The sequence below is a fragment of the Tympanuchus pallidicinctus genome, unplaced genomic scaffold (genome assembly GCF_026119805.1).
Source record: "Tympanuchus pallidicinctus isolate F22 unplaced genomic scaffold, pur_lepc_1.0 scaffold20, whole genome shotgun sequence".
NCBI classification, from domain to species: Eukaryota; Metazoa; Chordata; class Aves; order Galliformes; family Phasianidae; genus Tympanuchus; species Tympanuchus pallidicinctus.
Window position 1 is genome coordinate 1 of NW_026294722.1, and position 19,210 is coordinate 19,210.

At 54.0% G+C, this 19,210-nt stretch overlaps 1 long non-coding RNA gene across 1 annotated transcript; it reads right to left on the reverse strand.

Moving 5' to 3' along the window:
- Nucleotides 1-5,603: 5,603 nt before the first annotated feature.
- On the reverse strand, nt 5,604-7,327 carry LOC128081077 (uncharacterized). The gene is made up of 3 exons (XR_008206972.1): nt 7,218-7,327; nt 6,062-6,602; nt 5,604-5,962 (listed from the first exon to the last, which is right to left on the reverse strand). It is a non-coding gene; the product is annotated as an uncharacterized LOC128081077 (long non-coding RNA).
- Between the last annotated feature and the right edge of the window lie 11,883 nt (nt 7,328-19,210).

The window sequence follows — 19,210 nt, forward strand, 5'->3', positions numbered from 1 at the left end:
CACGCCTCTGTCTTCAGCTTACCTACAAGATGCTGCACAAGACGGGGTGAAAATGAAAGCACTCAGTCGCTGCACAAGGGCAACAAGCGAGCTACTCACGCAGAGCTCAAGCGCTCCAATGAAGGGACGCAGCACGCACTGCTCCTCCCCTCATTCCAGCCTCTTGTGACATCACTAAGGGCCACCAGGCTGCTCCGCCATGACGACAGGGTGGGGAGGCAAGACCATGTCACAGGACCAGAAGATTCCAACACCCAACATTCTAGAATCAGTGGGCCGCTGGAATTCTACCTCAGCCCAATCCTGCACAAGCTGCCACGCGGTTGTCATGACCACAGCGCAGGACCCAGCGCTTGCTCCTGTGCAGCCTCGTACGACTGGCCTCAGGCCGTCCCTGGATCTGAGGGCTTTGTGGAAGGGGATATATTGCAAATTGCACCGACGTTTTCAGACCATTTCTCTTTCGGCACGGTCCCAGCACCTGGCATGCTGATCATCATCCTGAATATACATTTTGTCAAAGTTCTACAACTAATGAAATAGTTCCTTACCAAACGCAATCTGATCACTCTTCTGGCCATATTTTGTTCCAGCTACCGCTTCCTGCGGGTGGCACCAATAGCGCTGCATCACCTATAGCTCTCTGCTCTTACAGTTCTCATGCTGTCTGAGCAGTCCTCGTGGCCTCACAACTCTCTCATGCCACACGTGCCACATTCTGAGGCACAGAATATATATTGCACTACTTCAAACGCCTTTTTTTTTTAATGTAATGATACTAGGGATAATCATCTGGAGCTAGAGCAATATGAAAAAATTCCCTTTAGTTCAACCATAAGTCTGCCCCATGGACTCCAGAAGAGCTCTAAGAATACGCAGGGTGGACATGGATGGCAGCTGCCATAAGAGTAAGCAATGAAAAATGAGGTTGGGAGCCACGCTGTGTCATTGCATCTGCGGGCAGGGATTTCTCCTTGGACTGAGCAGAGTGCAGATGTCACCTGAGAAAAGAACTTAGGATCATTCAGGAAAAGCAAATGAGTTGAGTAATTAATTGAAGAAACTCACGTTCTAAAGGTACTTAGAAGGAGAGAGTATTTCCCAACAGAATGGGTTTAACTGTCCATTCCCTGTTTTGCTAGACAGGTCTACTCTATAGATGCTTAGACTGACCTGAGAGGGCATGCTTCAGCACACCCCACACCACTGCATTAGAGTGTGCTTTTGTGCACATGTGTATTTAGAGACATCGCTAAGAATTTCATTGGTCCACCCAATCCTTAAGCAACTCAGTAATTCAAGACACCTAACAAGGATGGAGGCTCACTGGGCCATGGGCAAAGCAGGGAGGACAGAGGCAGGAAGCAGGAAGGAGTTCAACTCCAGCTCTCCCCCACAAGAGACTGGGAGAGCTGAGTCAGCACCACGGGAGGAGTTACGACACGGCTTGGGAGCTTACAGAGAGGCCTGAGATTGCCAAAGGACGGCACCAGGGTAACTCTCACCAGTCCTGTGCAGGGGTTTCATGGATGCTTGGGATGCTGACTTCCACTGCCTGTGTCATTGGTAGGAAGTCCAGGTGACAAAGGCTCCTTCTGTCTGGGTAACGCTTCTATGGTTCCATGGTTATGACTGGAAAAAAATTAAAAATTAAAATTTAAAAAAAATAAAAAATAAAAAAAAATAGCATGCAACGTTGTAAAATTTACCTCTCTGCTCTTCTTGTCAGCACGACATCTAAGATGAGCATTACACGTCCCTGCATCTGATTGAAAAGACATCCAAGCCTATGTTCCACACAGCTTCATCTCAGCGCCAAGAAGAAACACACACACAGACGTTTACAAGATTCTTTGCACAGATGAAAAGCATGGGGTGCACGTGTATTCTCTTCAGTAATAAATGGTAATGTAGAATCCAAAGGTAACTTTTCAAGAACTAGATGAAAGAAAGAACAATGAAAAGGAAATATGGGATTAACTATTTTCATCTAAAAAAATCCTTGCTAAACCTCTCCCCTTACACCTTACACTGCAAAACTTGGCACATTCTTTTTGTCAACAGGCCCCTCATTCTCTAACTGGTGTCAGATTCACTCAAAATCCATGCACCAGAACGGCCATTCAGTCCTGCTGAGGTAGGAACCCACTGCTGGGATGTCCCCCAATCCCATTCCCTGTTATTTCCAGCATCGGGGGGGGGGAAAGGAAGAGCAACTGACTTCACCTACCCAGGCTTCTGCGAGGCCTTCGATACGGCCACACATCACAGGGAGAAGCATGGGGGAGAGCTCTGGTGGCTGCACAAACCAAGGTTGCCCCTACGATGGTGCTTTATAACAACATGCCTTACTGCACATGAGACACGAAAGACAAGGTTAAGGTTAAAAAGACTCCACTCTCCGTGGATGTGGCTGTCTGCACAGACAACAGCTGCCTACTGTCCAGCAGCCTGATGCTCACCCACCAAAGCTCTCACCAGCAGATGCCTTTCATGGAATCATAAAATTAGCAAGGTTGGAAAAGATCTCTAAGATCATCCAGTCCAACTGTCCACCTGCCACCACCATTTCCCACTAAGCCCCTTATGTCCCTCAGGACAACATCTAATGTTTCTTGAACACCTGCAGGGACAGTAACTCTATCACCAACCTGGGCAGCCCGTTCCAGCGTCGGACCACTCCTGTGGAGAAGTGTTTCTTAACATCCAGCCTCAATCTCCCCTCGTGCAACTTGAGGCCGTTCCCCCCAGTCCTATCGCTGCTTACATGGGAGAAGAGGATGAGCCCTACCTCCACATGACCTCTCTTCAGCTAACTGTAGAGAGGGATAAGGTCTGCCCTGAGCCTCCTCTTCCCCAGACTAAATAATCCCCATTCCCTCAGCTGCCTCCCCATAACACTTGTGCTCTACACTCCTCACAGCTTCACGGCTCTTCCCTGGACACATTTCAGGGTTCCAATGTCTTTCATGTAGTGAGGGACCCAGAACTGAACACAGCACTCAAGGTGAGGGCTCACCAGAGCTGAGTACAGGGGATGATCACTTCCCTGCTCCTGCTGGCTCCAGCCCTTTGCACTGCATTTCCAATCTCAACCATCCCTTCTGCGGTAGCGCTTGCATCCTCACTTAGGGCTGGAGCTCAAGAGCTCAACGCAACAGGAAGAACACAGCGTGCAACTGGAAGATGCATCTCAAAGCTGACAAGAGTCACCTCTCTGACCTTGGGCACAACTCACCAACCGAGAGCCAGGCATTGCAAACTTGGCTCATCTGAGCACATCAGAGGGGGCTGCACATCAGACCACAAGCATCCATTGCAATTGCAGCTCCACGTAGAGAAGAACAACAATTAACATGCGTGAATGAATTCACTCACAAGCTGCACAAATTTGTTCTTCATTAAAAAACCCACATGGATTCCTACGCAAAAAAAGAACAGCAAGAGCTAATAGTGATGGAAGAGGTTCCTGGTCCTAAGCCTCATCCTCTTACCCCAGTTTTCCTTGCCTCGTACCCTACCCCAATTCCTGGACGATGCCCACAGACTTAAACTCAGACCTCAACTCCATGAGCTGAACATGAACAAATCTACCCCAGAGCAACAGGATGGCAGACACACAGCGGAAGACAACCAACCTGCAGAAGGAGCTCCGTTGGGGTTGGTCCAGATGTTTGTATGCTGCCTTCCTGGCTCAGGCCAAGCTTGCTGAGTTGCTCCTCCTTTGTGCAGGGAGAGAGCGGTGCAGATGCTATGTGCTGGCTGTGCACAGCGTGCCTTGGACTTGATTTTCCTCTCTCCATCTTCCATTAGCAAACAGCATTTCAAATCTTTCCTTGTGAAAAAATCACCTAGGTAAAAAAGAATTGGCAATCTTGATTTTAAGATTTCCTCATTTATACAACTTGATGTTTTAAAGCAGAAGCTCACCTAGCAATGACCTACCTTAGACAAGCCCAACCTGCAGGGAAAAGTCATTCCTCTGGGTGCAGAGTCTGCAGACACATTTCCAAGTCCAAGTGTCAGCCCACTTCTCAGCACAGCTTTACCAACCACAGAAATCCAGTTGATGCCTGCCGTGCTTTTCTCCCTTCTGAAACACTGCATCGCTGCAAGAAGCAAAGATTAAAATTACAGAACCACAGAATTGGGGTTGCAGGGGACCCCCAGTGATCATTGAGTCCAAGCTCCCTGCAAAACGGGCTCCCTACAGCGGGCCGCGCAGGTGGGTGTCCAGACAGGTCTGGAATATCTCCAGACAAGGAGAAGCCACAGCCTCCCTGGGCAGCCTGTTCCAGCGCTCCATCATCCTCGCCGTGAAGAAGATCCTTTGCATTTTGATGCAGAACTTCCTGTGCTCCAGTTTGTGGCCATTTCCCCTTCTCCTGTCCCCACAGATCGCTGACAAGAGGTTGGCCGTGTCCTTTGGACTCTCACACTTAACAAATACGTAAGCATTAATCAGATCTGCTCTCAGTCTTCTTTCCTCAAGGCTGAACAGACCCAGGTCCCCCAGCCTTTCCATACCGAGGAGATGCTCCAGGCCCTTTATCATCTTCCTGGCCTTCTGTTGGACTCTCTCCAGGAGATCCTTGTCATTTCTGTACCAGGAAGGGAGCCCAGAACTGCATGCAGTACTGCAGGTGAGGCCTGACCAGGCCAGAGCAGAGTGGGAAAATCACCTCCCTTGCTCAGCTGGCCGCGCTCCTTTTAAAGCGCCCCAGGATGCCATTGGTCTTCTTGGCCAGCAGGGCACACTGCTGGCTCACGGCCAATCTGTCGTCCACCAGCACCCCCAGGTCCTTCTCTGCAGAGCTCCTCTCCAGCCGGTCACATCCTAAGCTTACTGATATTTGCAGTTATTCCTTCCCAGGTGCAAGACTCTACACTTGCTTTTGTTCCACCTCACCTGGTTTGTTTCTGCCCAGCTCTCCATCCTGTCCAGATCTTGCTGAATGGCAGCACAGCCTTTCAGCGTGCCAACCACTTCTCTCCCAGCTTTGTCTCATCAGTGCACTTGCTAAGGGTGAACATATCCCCTCATCAAGGTCATTGACAAAGATATTGAACAAGACCTTGAGAGAAACACTCAAAGTCACCAGTTTCAGCTTAGGCAAGGATCTTAGTGATAGCAGCAAAGTTTATTCGTTATTGCAATAACAGGCACACGCTCCCTGTTAATAAGGGAAAAAATGCACATCGGTCAGAGAAATTCATTCTGTTCTGTACTCTGAACCCGACGCAGGCAATGCTCTCCTGGCACTCACTGGTTGAGCTCTAGGCTCACAATCTCCCCGACGCTGTTGCTATGATGTAGTTCCATATAAGGTCCATTACCAACCTGCTCTTTTTGGTATGTTTTGTACTTCTCTATGGAGATACGAGGGCCATATTTCCAAGAGTGTGCACATTTGTTCTGTCCTGTGCCGAGCTCCCTCTCTCTCTCCACCCTGCATATTTGCCTTATTTTGTGCCTGGCTCAATTCCACCCCAATCAGAACACCCCGAATCTTTAACTTTCTACTCTGCTCTGCAACTTTCTTAGTGGAAGGCAAACAGCTCTTCCACAAGAGGGCTGCAAGTTCAGTAAAGCCAGCACTACATACAGAAAATACTCAAAGCTTCTACAGCACAAACACAATCTACCTTTCACAACCAGACCCAGCACCAACCCCCGGGAGCACCGCCGCTCACAGCTCTCCAGCCGCACTCTGCGCCACCGATCACCACCACTGAGCTCAGCCAGTAAACCTGTTCTCAGCCCACCTCATCATCCACTCCTCTATCCCACACTTTCTCAGCTTCATTACCAGGATGACGTGGGAGACTGTAACAAAACATTGCTGAAGTCAAGGTAGGCGACATCCACTGCAGTACCTGAAATAGTCCTTCCCACTCAGGCTGAAGCCTTGATTTCTGCCAGGCGCGTATTAGGACCAGTCTCCAACACGGGATGAGTGCACTGGAAATTCCAGAGGTGGAGTTTGAGCCAACAGCCCACATCCCTTAAGGAATAACAGAGCAGCAGACAACCCGAGTACACAGTTCTGGAGAAACTTACCCTTGGTTTCAAGAGCGGGCATCTCACCATTCCCAAGTACGGCCACCCAAACAGCACTTCGTGTGCTGATACTCCTAAGCCTTTTCTGTGAGTGGTTCGTGTTCTGACAAGGGCTACAGGCAAACACTTTGTCCATGGTAATTTGGTCTCTGAAACCAATTTTGACAAGTGCTTCTTCAGCATCTGATTGATTCATTCTACTTTCCCTGAAGAAGGAGGGTGCCACAGAGTATGGAGCTCCCACTTTATTTCTAAAGTTCTCATCAGCTTCTGTAGGACCTGTGAAGTCAAGAGGCTTCCCTTATCTGAGTCCATATTCTGCACAATCCCACATCTAGAGATTGTGTCGGAATGTAGAGTCCTCAGTGCAGAAGAGACATGGACCTGTTGGATCATATCAGAGGATGGCCACAAAAAAAAACAGAACCAAGGGATCAAACAGCTCTCCTCCAAAGACAGGCTGAGAGAGCTGGGCTGTTCAACCTGGAGAAGCGAAGGCTCGGAGGTGACCTGGTAACAGCCTTTCGATACCTAAAGGGAGCTAAAGGAAAGAAGAAGGGAAAACTTAGGTTAGATGTAAGGAAAATGTCTTTTTACAGCAAGGGACAAAGGGAAATGGTTTTAAATTGATGGAGGGGAGATTGAGGTTGGATGTCAGGGGGAAGTTCTGTGCTGTGAGAGCGGTGAGGTGCTGGAACAGCTGCCCAGAGAGGCTGTGATGCCCCGTCCATCCCTGGAGGTGTTCAAGGCCAGGTTGGATGGGGCCCTGGGCAGCCTGGGCTGCTGTGAAACAGGGAGGTTGGTGGCCCTGCGTTGGCGGGGGGCTGGAGACTCGTGGGCCTCGAGGTCCCTTCCAACCCGGGACATTCTGTGATTCTGGGCAGTGGAACAGGCTGCACAGAGAGGCGGTGGATGCCCTGTCCCTTCCAAGGTGAGGCGGGATCAGGCCCTGGGCAGCCCGATCGAGCTGTGGATGTCCCTGTTCCTTGTGGGAAGTCAGACTAGATCATCACAAACAGTCCCTTCCGACTCTAAGGAGTCTATGGCATGATACCTGAAGCAGTGAGGCACGACGACACAAAGGACATCGATGGCCTGGTGAGCAATCAGGGCAGGCGGGGAAGCCTGCGTGCTCAACAGCACCAGGGAAACTCACCAAGCAGTCCAACCAGGAAGATCCACGTCGGCCACAGAGCCTCTCAGTGCCGGCCCCAGCATTCAGCACACCAGAGGAATTGCTGCATCGCACTGCTGGGTGCCACGGCTGCAGGGGGGCAGGGATGGAAGGAAGAGGGCTGGGAGGTTGGGTGGCGTCCAGACTGGGAAACTGACAGCATCCCCTGATGGCCGGGATGGAGATATCTGCGGTGATCCAGACACAGCGCTCCAGCAGAGGACGGCCCTTTGTTTCCTATCAATACAAAGCCACATCTGCCAGCACGACTGAAAGAGCCCTGAGAGCCTGGGGGGGTCGGCCACAAGGCGCTCGCAGAGCCGAGCCCTGACACCTTTGCTGCCAACCAATTCCTAAGGGAGATCTGGGAGAGAACCAGGCCAACCAGGAACTGAATCCTTGTGCTCAGTATTCTCGAGCAGCGCAGAGCGGACGGCGCTGGGTGAGGATGAAGCAAACGGCCGCTGGGGCCCGGGGGTTTCCTGCAGCTCAGCTCCCAGCCACAACCACGCACCTCGCTCTATCGCCAGCCACGGAGCTCATGGGGCTGCAAGGACAAAGGGCAGGGAGCAGGGCGAGCCCTGGGGACCAACCCCCATTGCATCTCCAAGGGAGCTGCCCACAGCCAGCCCAAAACCCACCCGCATACAAGCAACGTGTAAACAAGGGGTTCCTGCCGTTCCAGCGTCCGCCCCACAGATTGCACAGCGCTGCAACCACCAACCAGAGGAGCCCCAGAAACCCTTCGACCCCATTGAGCCGCAAAACAGAAGGAGATCCAACGAGACGCGGAACGGAATTGAAATGCGTGCCCTCAAACAACACTCAGCATGGGTGGAATGAATGCGTGGCACAGGAGGCGCAGAGGGGACACGGGCAGAGGACGCAGGGAGGACACGAGGACACAGAGGGAACGTGTCATAAAATGGGCTGCGGCAACGTGGGAGCAGACGGAGTGAGTTTGGAGGCCCAGGTTGGAGATCCCACAATGAGAATCACGAAAGAGGGAACAGAGACGTCACAAGAAGGTGTTGAGCTTAGAAAGAGTTGCAGAGGAACTCTGCAGAACACAGAATCCCTTTACAGAACAGAGCATCAGCTCCAGGCATTTCTGGAGTCCCAACGCTCAGTCACCCAACCAGCGTCACCTTAGGGCTGACTGAAGCATTCCCAAAACAGATGAGAGCAAAAGAAAGGAACGTCCATCAGTCCCTCCGTTAGCAGTTCAGAGAAAGGCAGAGAACCCCTTGACTGCCCTCAGAGAACAAGTGGAAGGCATCAGAAGCAGAGGCAGAGCTGACAGAGCTACCGTAAACCAGCTGACAATCCCCACAGAAAGGCAGAGACCAAAACCCCAACAGCCATCAAGAAAGAATTGCTGACCTCTTCCCACGAACCAGAGCTCACCCAGCAACCCACAGGAGGCATCTCCAGGAAGAAACCCTGCCTGTGGGGCTGCCAGCCCTTAAGATGATATGAGGGAGGGGTGGAGCCAGGCTCAGCCCCATCTGCCCCACGGCTGCATTGCTTCCACCTGTGCAGGCAGGGCTGCACCCCTCACCAGGTGCTCCATCACTGCTTCCGGCTGTGATCTCAAAGTTCCCCTAAAAGCAGGAAGGAAAAAATGAAGTAAAAAAAAAAAAAGTCATGACCGGCAGCCAATTGGGTCTGCCTGTGTGGCAAGGGGAGGTTTATCCACGGACGAGCGAGGACGGTCCACGTACTTTGCTTCCAGTCTGTCCTCCATGGCAATTGCTGACATTTGTAATAAATAGGGGAGCACAGATTTCAGTGCTGATACAGCGAGGTGCTGAGAAGCTGCACGTGCAGCACAAGGGCTGAGATGAGCGGCGTCAATGGAGCGAGTGCTGGCTGCCCAGCTGCCAGGCTCAGCTTACGGCTCCCCAGGGAGAAACGCACGTCATCTCCTCACACAGCAATTAAAGGCCGCTGTGACATCATTGGAGGGTTTGGTGTCCTCAGGGGGTGACCCTGGCACCTGCCTGTATGGCAGCGTGTGGCCTTTGGGCTCCAACAGCAATCCAAACCCCACAGAAACAGAGAGGGACCCAGAAAGCCCCTCAGTGACCTGGGAGCCACAAGGGCCCCACAGGTGGCACCGCAGGGACCCACAAATGACCCACAGCAGCCTGTGACCCACAAGTGACCCACAGGGACCCACAAGTGCCTCGCAAGGGACAAACAACTGAACCACAAGTGCCCCATAAGTCCCCCATAATTGACCCATCAGCGTCCCATAAGTGCCCCACGAGTGTCCTGTCACCCACAAGTGCCCCCTAGTGCCCCACAAGTGACTCACAAGTGGCACAGCATGGACCCACAAGTGAGACACACGGCCCCAGAAGTGCCCCACAGCAGCCTGGGACCGTTAACTGGCAAAGGGACCAGGAATTGACCCATAAGTACCCCCACAAGCGGGGCAGCAGGGACCCACAAATGACTGACAGCAGCCTGGGCCCCAAAAGTGACACATCAGTGCCCCACAAGCGCCGCATAAGCGACCCACAGGTCCCACATCTGCTCCCACGGCTGCCTTGCTTCCACCTGTGCTCACAGGGCTGCACCCTTCACAAGCTGCTCCAGCACTGCTTCACATGCACTCCCCGTACAACTCGCCCACCACCCCATTTTGGGGGCACCGACCCCCACCCCGCTGTCACAGCCGTGCGCCGAGGGCACCATCACCCCACCGCGCACGGCCATCAGCTCCTCCCAGCACTCCACGCGCCCCACGGGCAGCCCCCAATGCGCGGAACTGCCGCCGCCTACCGCCGAATCCCGGCATCGATCCGGCAGGAAAGTTCTTGCCGTGGTCTCTGCTGCCACCGCGTGGCCAACGCGCGGAACTGCCGCTGCCTGCCGCCGAGTCCACCCGCGGCAAAACACATGCGCCCAGAAATGCGGAAGTGCCGATCTAACCGCTCTGCGCAGCTCATCCGCCGCTCTCTATGGTGATTAGTCCTCCGGCTAACAGCGAATATACGCCCGTCACCTTCAAAACAGCAGCTGTCTCGAAAAACCACTACGGCTACGGGCAAGCAGCCGATTCCGGGCCGCCGGCTCAGCGATATATTCTCCCCCGCTAATCCAGGATGCCCCTCGTCTATTTCCGCCGTTTGATGCCCGAGCCCACCCGGGAACGGAAACGGACCGGTTCGGCTCACAGCTGCCCCTCAGCGCCTCGTGGCATCCAACTCGCTCGCCTCCCGCTGAACCAGCAAACGTCCCCTTCGAACCGTAGCCCTGCACCGTCCCCCAGCCGTTTAAAAGCCCCCGCAGCAGCAGTGCAACGCTGCTCGGAGCGACTCGGAGCGGCTCGGAGCTGCTCGGAAGGACTCGGAGCGGCTCGGAAGGACTCGGAGCGAGCGGCTCGGAGCTGCTCGGAAAGACTCGGAGCGGCTCGGAACGGCACGAAAGCGGCTCAGAGCGGCACGAAAGCGGCTCGGAGCGAGCGGCTCGGATCTGCTCGGAAGGGCTCGGAACGACTTGGAGGGGCTCGGAGCTGCTTGGAAGGACTCGGAGCGGCACGAAAGCAGCGCGGAGCTTCTCCGAGGTTCTCGGAACGACTCGCAGCGGCTCGGAGCTCCTCGGAGGGACTCGGAGCGGCGCGAAAGCGGCTCGGAGCGGCTCGGAGCTTTTCCGAGGGGCTCGGAAAGACTCGCAGCAGCTCGGAGCTACTCGGAAGGACTCGGAGCAGCTCGGAAGGACTCGGAGCCGCTCGGAACGGCGCGAAAGCTGCTCGGAGCTTCTCCGAGAGGCTCGGAGCTCCTCGGAGGGGCTCGCAGCGGCTCGGACGGGCTCGGAGCTGCTTGGAGCAATTCGCAGCGGCTCGGAGGGGCTCGGAGCGGCTTGGAGTTGCTCGGAGGGGCTCGGAGCGACTCGCAGAGGCTCGGAGATTCTCGATCGCGTTACCGGTGTGCAGCAGCACCGACACGAGCATGTCTCGGGAAAGCAATACATCTGAGCAAATCCGGGCTCTGTAACGCGCTATATATACGCGCCGGTTTCTGCCACGCGAGGCGCGTACGCCAGCCGCGGAACGGTAGTACGCATGCGCCAGCTCTGCACCGAGCACCGAACAACGTATGCGGCTTCTTGGCACAGCACTGCGCATGCGTCGGTCATTGCGTGCAGCCCGCATGCGTCGACTTCCTGCACGCAGTACCCATGCGCTTTCCTGGACATCGCACTGCACATGCGTCAGTTTCCTCACCGCAGAGCGCATGCGCAATTCTCCTCGCTGCGGCGCGCATGAGGCAAGTCCAGACAGGACTCTTTCGTGCAAAATTCACATCTGCTTTTCCATGCGCGTTGTTGGGCACGGATTGGTTACGCGGGGACATAAGAGACCGCGGAAAAAAGTTGGACGCAGTTCCACACAGGGGCAGCGCAGAGAGAGGAAAAAACTTGGTTGCAGTTCCGCATATCGGCCACACGAGGGCAGTGCAGAGAACGCGGAGAAAACTTCTTTGCAGTTCCGTATATCGGCCACACGGGAGCAGCACATAGAGCGGAAAAAACTTGGTTGCAGTTCCGCGTATCGGCCACACGGGGGCAGTGCAGAGACAACGGAAAAAACTTCGTTGCAGTTCCGCGTATCGGCCACACGGGGGCAGTGCAGAGACAACGGGATAAAACTTCGTTGCAGTTCCGCATATCGGCCACACGGGGGCAGTGCAGAGACAACGAAAAAAACGTCGTTGCAGTTCCTCATATCGGCCACACGGGGGCAGTGCAGAGACAACGGAAAAAACTTCGTTGCAGTTCCGCATATCGGCCACACGGTGGCAGTGCAGAGACAACGGAAAAAACTTCGTTGCAGTTCCGCATATCGGCCACACGAGGGCAGTGCAGACACAGCGGAAAAAACTTCGTTGCAGTTCCGCATATCGGCCACACGGGGGCAGCGCAGAGAGCGGAGAACACTTCGTTGCAGTTCCGCTTCTTGGCCACACGAGGGCAGCACGGACCTCGAAATGAAATTCCAATGCGTGAAAACACAGAAAAGAAATTGGGGGGAAGGGAGACGGCGAAGAAAACGAGCAAAACTTGGACAAAGCCAGCAAGCTTGCGCTCAGTGCTTATGAATATCTGTCTGTAAATAATAATAAATAATAAATAATAACTGGAAAATTGATGTTGTCATGCTTTTTATTCTATTTTTTTTTTCATCCAGCATCATCAGAGGTGATGAAAAACCCGGTGTCAATCAGAGAGATGCGTGCAGCAAAGCCAAGCATTTGCTTTTGGCACCGAATCCCAAACCCCACAGAAACAGGGAGGCTGCAGTGAGCGTCCTTCCTGCAGCCACTGCCCTCCTCGAGTCAGAGATCGCTGACGTACTGCAGTCCCCCATTTCTGCTGTGGCACGACACGGGATTGCTGAAGTCGCTGCAGATGGAGAGAAAAGACAGATCATCTCCAGAAAGCACTCCCAGACAACTTGCCCACGGGCCTGGGGCACCAGCCCCATTCTGGGGGCACCAGGAGCACCATCACCCCGCCGCGCACGGCCATCAGCTCCTCCCAGCACTCCACGCGCCCCACGGGCAGCCCCCAGTGCGCCGAACTGCCGCCGCCTACCGCCGAATCCCGGCATCGATCCGGCAGGAAAGTTCTTGCCGTGGTCTCTGCTGCCACCGCGTGGCCAACGCGCGGAACTGCCGCTGCCTGCCGCCGAGTCCACCCGCGGCAAAACACATGCGCCCAGAAATGCGGAAGTGCCGATCTAACCGCTCTGCGCAGCTCATCCGCCGCTCTCTATGGTGATTAGTCCTCCGGCTAACAGCGAATATACGCCCGTCACCTTCAAAACAGCAGCTGTCTCGAAAAACCACTACGGCTACGGGCAAGCAGCCGATTCCGGGCCGCCAGCTCAGCGATATATTCTCCCCCGCTAGCCCGGGGTGCCCCTCGTCTATTTCCGCCGTTTGATGCCCGAGCCCACCCGGGAACGGAAACGGACCGGTTCGGCTCACAGCTGCCCCTCAGCGCCTCGTGGCATCCAACTCGCTCGCCTCCCGCTGAACCAGCAAACGTCCCCTTCGAACCGTAGCCCTGCACCGTCCCCCAGCCGTTTAAAAGCCCCCGCAGCAGCAGTGCAACGCTGCTCGGAGCGACTCGGAGGGGCTCGGAGCTGCTCGGAAGGACTCGGAACGACTTGGAGGGGCTCGGAGCTGCTCGGAAGGACTCGGAGCGGCTCGGAGCGGCTCGGAAGGACTCGGAGCGAGCGGCTCGGAGCTGCTCGGAAAGATTCGGAGCTGCTCGCAGCGGCTCGGAGCTCCTCGGAGGGACTCGGAGCGGCGCGAAAGCGGCTCGGAGCGGCTCGGAGTTTTTCCGAGGGGCTCGGAACGACTCGCAGCAGCTCGGAGCTACTCGGAAGGACTCGGAGCAGCTCGGAAGGACTCGGAGCCGCTCGGAGCGGCGCGAAAGCTGCTCGGAGCTTCTCTGAGAGGCTCGGAGCTCCTCGGAGGGGCTCGCAGCGGCTCGGACGGGCTCGGAGCTGCTTGGAGCAATTCGCAGCGGCCCGGAGGGGCTCGGAGGGGCTCGGAGCGGCTTGGAGTTGCTCGGAGGGGCTCGGAGCGACTCGCAGAGGCTCGGAGATTCTCGATCGCGTTACCGGTGTGCAGCAGCACCGACACGAGCATGTCTCGGGAAAGCAATACATCTGAGCAAATCCGGGCTCTGTAACGCGCTATATATACGCGCCGGTTTCTGCCACGCGAGGCGCATACGCCAGCCGCGGAACGGTAGTACGCATGCGCCAGCTCTGCACCGAGCACCGAACAACGTATGCGGCTTCTTGGCACAGCACTGCGCATGCGTCGGTCATTGCGTGCAGCCCGCATGCGTCGACTTCCTGCACGCAGTACCCATGCGCTTTCCTGGACATCGCACTGCGCATGCGTCAGTTTCCTCACCGCAGAGCGCATGCGCAATTCTCCTCGCTGCGGCGCGCATGAGGCAAGTCCAGACAGGACTCTTTCGTGCAAAATTCACATCTGCTTTTCCATGCGCGTTGTTGGGCACGGATTGGTTACGCGGGGACATAAGAGACCGCGGAAAAAAGTTGGACGCAGTTCCACACAGGGGCAGCGCAGAGAGAGGAAAAAACTTGGTTGCAGTTCCGCATATCGGCCACACGAGGGCAGTGCAGAGAACGCGGAGAAAACTTCTTTGCAGTTCCGTATATCGGCCACACGGGGGCAGCACATAGAGCGGAAAAAACTTGGTTGCAGTTCCGCGTATCGGCCACACGGGGGCAGTGCAGAGACAACGGAAAAAACTTGGTTGCAGTTCCGCATATCGGCCACACGGGGGCAGTGCAGAGACAACGGGATAAAACTTCGTTGCAGTTCCGCATATCGGCCACACGGGGGCAGTGCAGAGACAACGAAAAAAACGTCGTTGCAGTTCCGCATACTGACCACACGGGGGCAGTGCAGAGACAACGGGATAAAACTTCGTTGCAGTTCCGCATACTGACCACACGAGGGCAGTGCAGAGACAACGGAAAAAACTTCGTTGCAGTTCCGCATACTGACCACACGGGGGCAGTGCAGAGACAACGGAAAAAACTTCGTTGCAGTTCCGCATACTGACCACACGGGGGCAGTGCAGAGACAACGGAAAAAACTTCGTTGCAGTTCCGCATACTGACCACACGGGGGCAGTGCAGAGACAACGGAAAAAACTTCGTTGCAGTTCCGCATATCGGCCACACGGGGGCAGTGCAGAGAACGCGGAGAAAACTTCTTTGCAGTTCCGTATATCGGCCGCACGGGGGCAGCGCAGAGAGCAGAAAAAAACTTCGTTGCAGTTCCGCATATCGGCCACACGGCGGCAGCAGAGAACGCGGAAAAAACTTCGTTGCAGTTCCGCATATCGGCCACACGGGGGCAGCCCAAGGAGCGGAAAAACCTTCGTTGCTGTTCCGCATACTGGCCACACGAGGGCAGTGCAGAGACAACGGAAAAAACTTGGTTGCAGTTCCGCATATCGGCCACACGGGGGCAGCGCAGAGAGCGGAGAAAACTTCGTTGCAGTTCTGCTTATTGGCCACACGGGGGCAGTGCAGAGACAACGGAAAAAACTTGGTTGCAGTTCCGCATTTCGGCCACACGGGGGCAGCGCAGAGAGCGGAGAACACTTCGTTGCAGTTCCGCTTCTTGGCCACACGAGGGCAGCACGGACCTCGAAATGAAATTCCAGTGCGTGGAAACACAGAAAAGAAATTGGGGGGAAGGGAGACGACGAAGAAAACGAGCAAAACTTGGACAAAGCCAGCAAGCTTGCGCTCAGTGCTTATGAATATCTGTCTGTAAATAATAATAAATAATAAATAATCACTGGGTGGCTTGAAACATATGCAGTACCCCATGCTACTGCCCGAAACACCATATTGGGTCTCGAGAAACAAGTCCTGTGGCGACATGGCACCCCAGAAAGGATTGAGTCAGATAATGGGACTCATTTCAAAAATTCTCTTGTAAATACTTGGGCCAAAGATCATGGCATCGAGTGGATTTACCATATTCCCTATCATGCACCAGCCTCTGGTAAAATTGAACGATACAATGGATTGTTAAAAACGATGCTAAAAGCACTGGGTGGCGGAACATTTAAGCACTGGGAAAAGCATTTGGCAGAAGCCACCTGGTTAGTCAATACCAGAGGATCTATCAATCGTGATGGTCCTAACCAATCCAGTTCCCTACATACCATAGAGGGAGATAAAGTCCCTGTTGTACATGTAAAGAACATGTTAGGAAAGGCAGCTTGGGTTCTTCCAGCTTCTGGAAAGGGCAAACCTCTCCGTGGTACAGTTTTTGCCCAGGGACCAGGATCCACTTGGTGGGTAATGCAGAAGAATGGGGATGTCCAATGTGTACCACAAGGAAACTTGATGTTGGGGGAGTGCAGTTACTAATTCTATGTATATGTATATAGCCATGTGTGTGTAATGCATTTTAATCATTTTTTGTTTGTTTGTTTGTATATATGTACATATATTTTAAGCATGATGTAACGATGTAGAATAAGGGGTGGAATGTCATGGTTCTATGTTTTTGTTTTTGTTTTTTTGTTTTTGGATTTCAGTATTCCACATCAAAACATCATGTAGTGTACGGGGTATTAAAGTGTCACTGCCCCAATCCCAGCTACCTATCCCTGTACATTACAGCAGTCATGGGATCTGGCCCTTCCAGGTGGGGGGGGGCGCTCTCTTGCTGCCTGGCAGTGGATGCTGGAGGTGCTTTCCTGGCCGTTCCAAGCTTTTCAGGTTTGAATCGGTCCCGGGAACTCTCTCTCTCTTATCTTGTCTGATTTATTAATCTCAATTTCAATTAAATTATATATATTGTGTTATTTTGTATTCCAATATTATAGTAAAATAAGTTTTCCTCCATAGATTGTTGCCGCTGCTCTTTTCCTCCCTTACTTCCTTCCCATTTTTTGTGGGACTGGGGTGGGGGGGGGAGGGCAGAGGCCTGTCGCCCCTGTCACGGACATAGATTGATCTGGTCAAATCCGTGACACATTCTCATTGGGTGAACCTAGCACCTGCCTGTATGGCAGTGTATGGCCTTTTGGGTCAAGTTTCAATCCCGAACCCCAGAGAAATAGGGAGACTGCAGCGTGTGTACTTCACACAGCCCCTGTGCTCCCTGCATCAGTGGTCACTAACATACCACTGTACCCCATTTCTGCTGCAGCATGATGTGGGATTTCTGAAGTCATAGCAGATTTGGAGAAAATACTAATCATTTCCAGAACACACTCCCCATGTAACTCGCCTGTTTGGCCAGTTCAAAACCAGGTGGAAGGTGGAGATTAACAATCGATTATGGGTGTCTGAATGCTTATACAGCCCTGCTCGGAGCTGCTGTCCCAAACCTTGTTTACTTGGCAAGCAGCCACATGTTAGTTCACTCATGTGGAACCTAGTGCCCCCTGTATGCCTCAGAAGTCTTTCAGGGCCTCATGATGAACTTCAGAGACATCCAGGTGGGTCTCAGAGCTATGGAGTGTGCCATGAGCAGCTCCAGAGACATCCACAAACCTGGAAGACCTATTACCATAGAGATGCAGGGCATCGTCACCATCCAGCACCCCCCTAGGGACAGAGTTCCACAGGGCCAGGGCCACCTCGGTGAGGGCACCTGTCCCCTCAATGTCCCCAGTGTTCCCCGATGTCTTCATATCCCCCCAGGGGCATGTCCCCAGTGGCCTTCAACTGTGAGGAGGTGGCAGAAACAGCACCGGTGACAGCAGGGACAGTGACAGAGACAGCGTTGGTGACCGTGGGGACAGCAGTGGGGGCACTGGTGTGCCACGTGGGCTGCCCTGTGCTGCCTGCCGAGACCATGGCAAGGTCATGAGGACATGGCGAGACCCAGGACATGGAAACACTGGTGGGATGCAGGGATATGGAGAGGATACGGAGACGTGAAGGTGACATGATGGGGAGGAGACACAGAGGGGACACTGAGAGAGAACATGGCAATGACAAAGAGACATTGGTGTGACACAAGCTCACAGAGGGTTTCAGAGACATGGAGGGGACATGGGGGGATACAGAAGGGACACAGAGGGAACATGGTGACACAGGGGGACACAGAGGGCTCATGGTGACATGGGAGACAGGGAGGACAAGGTGCTAGACTGTCTCCACAGGTGCTGGTGGAGATGACACTGGAGGTGACACAGAACTGCTCATGCAGCACCTCACTGCTGCTGGGGGCCAGCACCAGCAGGGGGGGTTGGGAGAGTGTACAGTAGAGGACTGGGGGGCAGGGAGGGACAGGGAAACAGTGGGAGGGTGACAGCAAGAATGATGTTGGAGTGATGTTGGGAGGGGGGACATTGGGGTAACACTAGAGGGATAATAGTGCGAACTGAAGTTGAGGTGACACCAGGGAGTGATCCTGAGATGACACTGGGGTAAAGTTGTGGACTGACCATGGGGACTGACACTGGGGGGTGATGTTGGGGTATCGCTGGGGCGTGACATCAGAAAGAGATACTGGATGGAGACACTGGGCTGACTTAGTGTGATGCTGGGGGGTTGACACTGTTGGCACGACTCTGGAAGTGACACTGGGGTGACATAGGGGTGATGCTCGGGTGATGTCGGGGAGTAATGTTGGAGGGTGGTGTTGGGTTATCACTGGAGGGTGGCATCAGGGAGTGATGCTGGGGTGAAATAGCTGGAGTGACACTGGGGGGTGACACTGAGCTGACACTGGGATGATGCTGGGATGACGTTGGGGTGTGATTCTGGGGGTTGATGTTGGGACATCACAGGGGGGACATTAGGGAGTGATGCTGGAGTGACATTGTTGGGGGGGGGAGTGTAGTGGAAACCCTAAGTCGTGGCTTGAAACAATGATTGAATAGGGACAAACCAGAGGAGCTCAGGTGCATGAAACTCACTTGAGTGACAGAAGGGGTGGATCCTGGATCCACCGCCTCCAGGCCTCATGTAATGTTGGCAGTGGAAATGAGGGGCTTTTGCTGGAGGTCCCTGCTTGCATGACTTCTTCCAGTGTTAAGCAGATTTTGTTCTTTTTTTCTGTGTTTGAGACTGCTGCATTTGAACAAGTCCTCACTTACTTACTGCAGCCTAGGACTTTGCTTCTCTACTATCATTGTTGTTTTCCATCATGTTACAGCATTACAGGAGGTGATGTTATTGGTGTGATGATGGGGGGGAGGGTGATGTTGGAGTGATACTGGGTGACGTTGGGGAGTGACACTGTGGGGTGATGTTGCGGTTTTGCTGAAGGTGATATCACAGAGTGACCCTGCGGTGACATTGTTGGGGTGAAGCTGGGGGGTTACATTGCAGGGACACTAGGATGATGTTGGGGATTCACTGGGGGGTGACATCAGGGAGTGATATTGGGGTTACATTGTTGGGGTGACACTGGTGGGGGTACACTGGAGTGACA